Genomic DNA, 6,967 nt, shown 5'->3' with positions numbered 1-6,967 from the left:
GCTTCTTGCAACTCATCCTTAAGCGGCTGCATGTACACATTCATATTCTTCCCCGGATAGTTGGGCCCTGGAATTATCAACGTCACGAAAATGTTCTTTCTTTTCATAATCTCTCCGGGTGGCAAATTTAGTGGAATGACAAATACAGGCCAACAACTGTATTGTGCTGCCGTCATACCATACACATTGAACCCATCCGTGCTGATGGCAACTCTAGGTTGCCTTGGATCTTCCGATTTATCCTTATGTAATGCATCGAAGTGCCTCCACGCAAAACCATCTGAAGTGTGTACCAGCATCTTGTTCCCATCCGCGTCTAGTTCGGTTCTTTTGCCCAATTTGTGCCATGTCATCTGTCTGGCCGTCTCTTCGACCATGAAAAGACGTTGAAGTCTTGGTACGATTGGCAGATATCGAAGAACACTAATGGGGATTTTGGTCTGATTCTTCTCACCCATGCCGTTGTCTACCACAACATACCTGGAAAATTGCAAATGGGGCAATAGTTCAAGGCCGCATACTCAAGCCTAAATAAGGCACATCCATTCTCACAGGCATGTACCTTCTCATAGGGCATCTTAAGTACACGGAGAATTTTCTCTGACTGGTACAGGTTTGCAGGCAGTACATGACCTTTGGGTAGAAAGCGTCCAAATATCGTCATCATCGCGTCGTAGCATTCTGTGCCTAGGTTGAATTGAGCCTTCAGAGCCATTACTTGCGCGATGGCATCCAGCTGACAAAGCTCAGTCTGCTCGTGGAGAGGGCGTTTTGAAGACTCCAGCATTTCATAGAAGGCCTTTGCAGATTCCTCCATCTGATCGTCCGAATCCCGAGCATCATCAAAGTCTTGCACCATGTCTTCAATCCCGGTACCATGCTCGTCGGTGCGACGACGAATCACCTCAGCTCTGGCACGTTGGTCAGACTCACCATGAAAAGTCGACACCGTATAATTAGGCGTAAAACCCCACTTCTGCAAGTGTTTACCCATTTCAAACTCTGTCTGCTTTTTCCAGTTGTCGCAGTTGGGACAGGGGCACCATGTTTTTTGCTGGCCATTTGCAAATGCGGCTCTCACAAACCCCCTGGTTTTTGTGAACCATTCATGGGTCATGTCTTTCTGACTAGGGTGACCAGTGTACATCCAAGCACGATCACTCATGTTGCCTAGCTACCTATGGGGGCACAAGAAATAAATACATAATTCATCATCTATATTCATACGCTAATCAAGTTTGTCAGTTTTATTACGTCCATGCAACCTACACGCTAATAGGTAAAGATAGGTCCTAATCCCACTGAGTATGTGTAGACTGGGTTCGTTTTCCCATGCTCTGCTCCAGATGCGACGCAGAATTTCGGCAGCACCTCCCCGCTGTTCTCGTGATACACGTCTCGGCAATAAGCAGAGAGGATGTGTACCCGGAGAACAACAGGGGAGGCACTGACGAAATTCCGCATCGGATCCGGAGCACAGCATATGGGAAAACAAACCCAATCTACACATACTCGGGCTGTCCATGGATAATGTTGGACAATTCGAAAGGATGGCGGTCATAAATATGCAAAGAAATGCATATTTATAGATGTCGCCCTTTCGAACGGGAGACGCATACTGGTCACGCATACTCATGATTGAAGAAACCTATAGCTAGCAAGTTTCATCGGCACGAAGACCGGGACAGAGCAAATTAAGGGGGTAGGAGGAGAAGTCATTTGTGCTCACCAACAAACGCAAGGGCGGAGCTCGTCCAACGCACGTGGAGGTCGTCGAACAACTGCACATTGAAATTCACCCGATCAACACAAATACGATGTTTTTATAATTAACATGATCGGAAAATATGTGACCTAACTCATAATTTACAAAACTATGGCCCCGTGGGCCTCTGGAAGGCCGAAAAGCACCTTCTCGTTCAAAAGAAGGCACAAGAGGTGTCGGGGGTCGGGGCTTAGTGGCGTCGGGAGTCAGTGCCGTCGAGGTTCGGTGGCATCGGGGGTCGGGGGGTTAGTGGCGTCGGTTGTGGGGGGTCAGTGGCGTCGGGGGTCCAGGGTCAGTGGCGTCGGGGGTCCAGGGTCAGTGACGTCGGGTGTCAGTGGCGTCGGGGGTCGGGGTTGGTGGCGTCGAGCGTCAGGGGTCGGGAGTCGTGGGCCGAGGGTCTGGGTCGGGGGCAGTGGCGTCGGGGGTCGAGGGTTACTGGCGTCGGGGGTCAGTGGCGTCGGGGGTCGGGGGTCGGGGGTCGGTGGCGTCGGAGGTCGATGGTCGGGGGTCAGTGGCGTCAGGCGTCAGGGGTCGGGGGTCGAGGGTCAGTTTCGGGGTGCCGGGGTTCCCTTTTCCTCTTCTTTCTTCTTCTCCTCTCTCCTCTTTTTCTTCTTCTTCTTCTTCTTCTTCTTCTTCTTTTTTCTCCTCCTACTCCCCCTCCTCTTTTCTCCTTCTATTCTTTTTCTTCTTCTTCTTCTTCTTCTTCTTCTTCTTTCTCCTCCTCCTCCTCTCTTCTTCTTCTTCTTCTTCTTCTTCTTCTTCTTCTTCTTTTTTCTCCTCCTCCTCCTCCTCTTCTTCTTCTTCTTCTTCTTCTTCTCCTGCTTTTTTTCCTTCTGCTTTTTTTCTTCTAACCTAACTAACTAACCTAATTAGCCTAATAATCTAACCAAATAAACTAACTAAATTACCCTATATATAATAAAAAAAACTAACCTAATAAACTAACTAAAGTAATTAACTTTTTTAAAAAGAAAAACAGGAAAAACTCACCGGCAGGGGGCGGCGGCGGCAGGGGGCGCGCGGCTGGGGGCTCGCCGCAGGGGGCGTCGGCGGCAGGGGGCGGCGACGGCAGGGGGCGCAATGCAGGTGGCGCGCAGCAGGGGGCGGCGGCGGCAGGGGCGGCGACGGCAGGGGGCGCAATGCAGGTGGCGCGGGCGTGCGGCAGGGGGCGGCGGCAGGGGGCGGCGACAAGGGGCGGCGGCGGCAGGGGGCGCGCCGCAGGGGAGGTGCTCACCGTGGGGGTGGGTCGCCGCGGGGAGGTGCCCTCGCGGGGAGGGGATCCCACGGGGATGGGTCGCCGGGGGGGGGGGGGGGGGGGTGGGCTCGCCGGGGGAGGGGGGTGGGCTCGCCGCGGGGAGGGGATCTCGCGGGGAGGGGGTCGCCGCCGTGGAGAGAGAGAGTCGTCGGGGTGAGAGAGAGAGAGAGACAGTGAGCGAGGGGGGGGGGGTAACGGCCGTTATAGGGCTGCCCCTTTGCCGTCCGCCCCCGACGGCAAAGGGCCGTATGGCAGACGGCAAAGGCCCGCGGACGGCAAAGGCCCCCGGATTTCGGACACGGCAGGCATGGGACCCACGCGTCCCTTTTGTAGTCTGCCCTGGGGCTCTTTGCCGTCTGCTAGCAGACGGCAAAGGACCCACACATGGCAAATAGTATTTTTGCCATGTGTCAGTTCTTTGCCGTCTGTATTGTGTCAACTGATGGCAAAGAGGTTCTTTGCCGTCAGCCAGCAGACGGTAAAGAACTGGCTGACGGCAAATTTCTGGATTCCAGTAGTGAATAGAGACACTATCTGCCCTCTGGGAATTGTGAGAGACGTAGAAGTCCTGTGTGGTAAGATGAAGTATCCTACTGATTTCCTCGTCCTTGGTACTGCACAAGATAGCTTTTGTCCCATCATATTCGGTAGACCCTTTCTCAACACTGTCAATGCTCAAATTGATTGCATTAAGCAGACTCTCACAGTATGTTTCGAGGGTGTGTCTTATGAATTTAACTTCTCCAAGTTTGGAAGACAACCCCATGAAAGAGAGTCGTCTGGTAGAGATGAAATCATTGCTCTTGCCTCTATTGTCGTACCTCCTACGGATCCTTTAGAGCAATATCTGCTTGAGCATGAAAATGATATGCATATGGAGGGGAGAGATGAGATAGATAAAATTGTCTTAGAACAATATCCTATTCTCAAGAATAATCTGCCTGTTGAACTTCTTGGGGATCCTCCCGAACCAAAGGATGATCCTGTTTTCGAGCTTAAACAGTTGCCTGATACTCTTAAGTATGCCTATCTTGATGAGAAGGAGATATATCCTGTCATTATTAGTGCTCTCCTCTCAGAGCACGAAGAGAAGAAGTTACTAAAAACTCTAAGGAAGCACCGCGCTGCTATTGGATATACTCTTGATGATCTTAAGGGTATTAGTCCTACTCTATGTCGGCACAAGATTAAAACCGATCCTGACTTTAAACCAAGTGCTGATCATCAAAGGAGATTAAATCTTAAGATGAAAGAGGTCGTTAGAAAATAAATATTAAAGCTTCTGGATGCAGGAATCATTTATCATGTTCCTCATAGTGATTGGGTAAGTCCAGTACATTGCGTACCTAAGAAGGGAGGTATCACCGTCATTCCTAATGATAAGGACGAACTAATCCCACAAAGGATTATTACCGGCTATAGAATGGTGATAGACTTCTGGAAACTGAACAAGGCAACCAGGAAAGATCATTATCCTTTGCCGTTCATCGACCAAATGCTAGAAAGGCTATCAAAACACACACATTTCTGCTTTCTAGACGGTTATTCAGGTTTCTCGCAAATACTTGTTGCACAATCTGATCAAGAGAAAACTACTTTCACCTACCCTTTCGGTACCTTTGCCTATAGACGTATGCCTTTTGGCTTATGTAATGCACCTACCAACTTCCAAAGATGTATGATGGCTATATGCTCTGACTTTTGTGAAAAGATCGTCGAGGTTTTCATTGATGACTTCTCTATTTACGGGTCTTCCTTTGATGATTGCCTCGGCAACCTTGATCGAGTCTTACAGAGATGCGAAGAAACCAACCTCGTCTTGAATTGGGAGAAGTGCCACTTTATGGTTAATGAACGTATCGTCTTAGGACACAAAATTTCTGAGAGAGGCATTGAAGTTGATAAGGCTAAGGTTGATGCAATTTAGAAAATGCCTTGCCCCACAGATATCAGAGGTATACGAAGTTTCCTATGTCATGCTGGTTTGTATAGAAGGTTCATTAAAGACTTCTCTAAGATTTCTAGGCCTCTTACCAACCTCTTCCAGAAGGATGTTCCTTTTGTTTTTGATGAGGATTGTGAGGAAGCTTTTGAAATCCTTAAGAAGGCTTTGATAACCACACCTATTGTTCAACCACCTGACTGCAACTTGCACTTTGTAATCATGTGCGACACTAGTGATTATGTTGTTGGTGCTGTTCTAGGACAAAGAGTTGACAAGAAGTTGAACGTCATTCACTACGCTAGTAAAACTCTAGACAGTGCCCAAATAAACTATGCCACTACGGAGAAGGAATTTTTAGCAGTCGTGTTTGCATGTGAAAAGTTCAGATCTTACATAGTTGACTCCAAAGTCACTATTCACTCTGATCATGCTGCTATTAAGTACCTCATGGAGAAGAAGGACGCTAAGCCTAGGCTGATCAGATGGGTTCTCCTACTATAGGAATTTTATTTGCACGTCGTTGACCGAAAGGGTGCTGATAACCCTGTAGTAGATAACTTGTCTAGGCTAGAGAATGTCCTTGATGACCCACTACCTATTGACGACAGCTTTCCTGATGAGCAATTAAATGTCATCCGCACTTCACTTAGTGCACCGTGGTATGCCGATTATGCAAACTATATCGTAGCCAAATACATACCACCTAGTTTCACCTATCAACAAAAGAATAAATTCTTCTTTGATTTGAGACACTACATTTGGGATGATCCTCACCTTTATAAGAAGGAGTAGATGGTGTTATTAGACGTTGTGTGCCTGAACATCAACAGGGACAGATCCTGCAGATGTGTCATTCCGAAGCCTACGGAGGACACCATGCTGGAGATAGAACTGCCCATAAGGTATTGCAATCAGGTCTCTATTGGCCCACTCTCTTCAAGGATGCCCGTAAGTTTGTCTTGTCTTGTGACGAATGCCAAAGGATAGGGAACATCAGTAAGCGTCAAGAGATGCCTATGAACTATTCACTTGTCATTGAACCATTTGATGTCTGGGCCTTTGATTATATGGGACCCTTCCCGAGTTCCAATGGGTACACTCACATCTTAGTTGCTGTGGATTACGTTACTAAGTGGGTAGAAGATATCCCCACTAAAAATGCTGATCGCCACACCTCTATTAAGATGCTTAAAGAAGTCATATTCCCAAGATTTGGAGTCCCTAGATACTTGATGACTGATGGCGGTTCACACTTCATTCATGGTGTTTTCCGCAAGATGCTAGCTAAGTATGATGTCAACCATAGAGTTGCATCTCCTTATCATCCTCAGTCTAGTGGTCAAGTGGAGTTGAGTAATAGGGAGATCAAGTTGATCCTACAAAAGACCGTCAATAGATCTCGAAAGAACTGGTCTAGCAAACTTGACGATGCACTATGGGCTTATAGGACTGCTTATAAGAATCCCATGGGCATGTCACCTTATAAAATGGTTTACGGTAAGGCATGTCATTTACCTCTTGAGCTGGCACACAAAGCTTCTTGGGCAATCAAAGAGCTCAACTTTGATTTCGATCTTTCCGGTGAGAAGCGGTTGTTTGATATCAGCTCGTTAGATGAATGGAGAGCCCAGGCATATGAGAATACGAGGTTGTTCTAGGAAAAGGTTAAGAGATGGCACGACAAACGAATACAGAAACGAGAGTTCAATGTAGGTGATTATGTCTTGCTATACAATTCTCGTTTGAGATTCTTTACAGGCAAGCTTCTCTCTAAATGGGAAGGTCCCTATGTTGTCGAGGAAGTATATCGTTCCGGTGCCATCAAAATGAATAACATGGAGGGAAATTTTCCTAGAGTGGTAAATGGGCAAAGAATCTAGCATTACATCTCTGGTACTCCCATAAATGTTGAGACCAATATCATCAATGTCATAACTCCAGAGGAGTACATAAGGGATGTTTATCAGCTTGTTTCAGACCTTGAAAACAAAGATGTATCTGT

This window comes from Hordeum vulgare, chromosome 6H, assembly GCF_904849725.1.
Source record: "Hordeum vulgare subsp. vulgare chromosome 6H, MorexV3_pseudomolecules_assembly, whole genome shotgun sequence".
Lineage (NCBI taxonomy): Eukaryota > Viridiplantae > Streptophyta > Magnoliopsida > Poales > Poaceae > Hordeum > Hordeum vulgare.
This window is presented reverse-complemented; position numbering follows the sequence as displayed.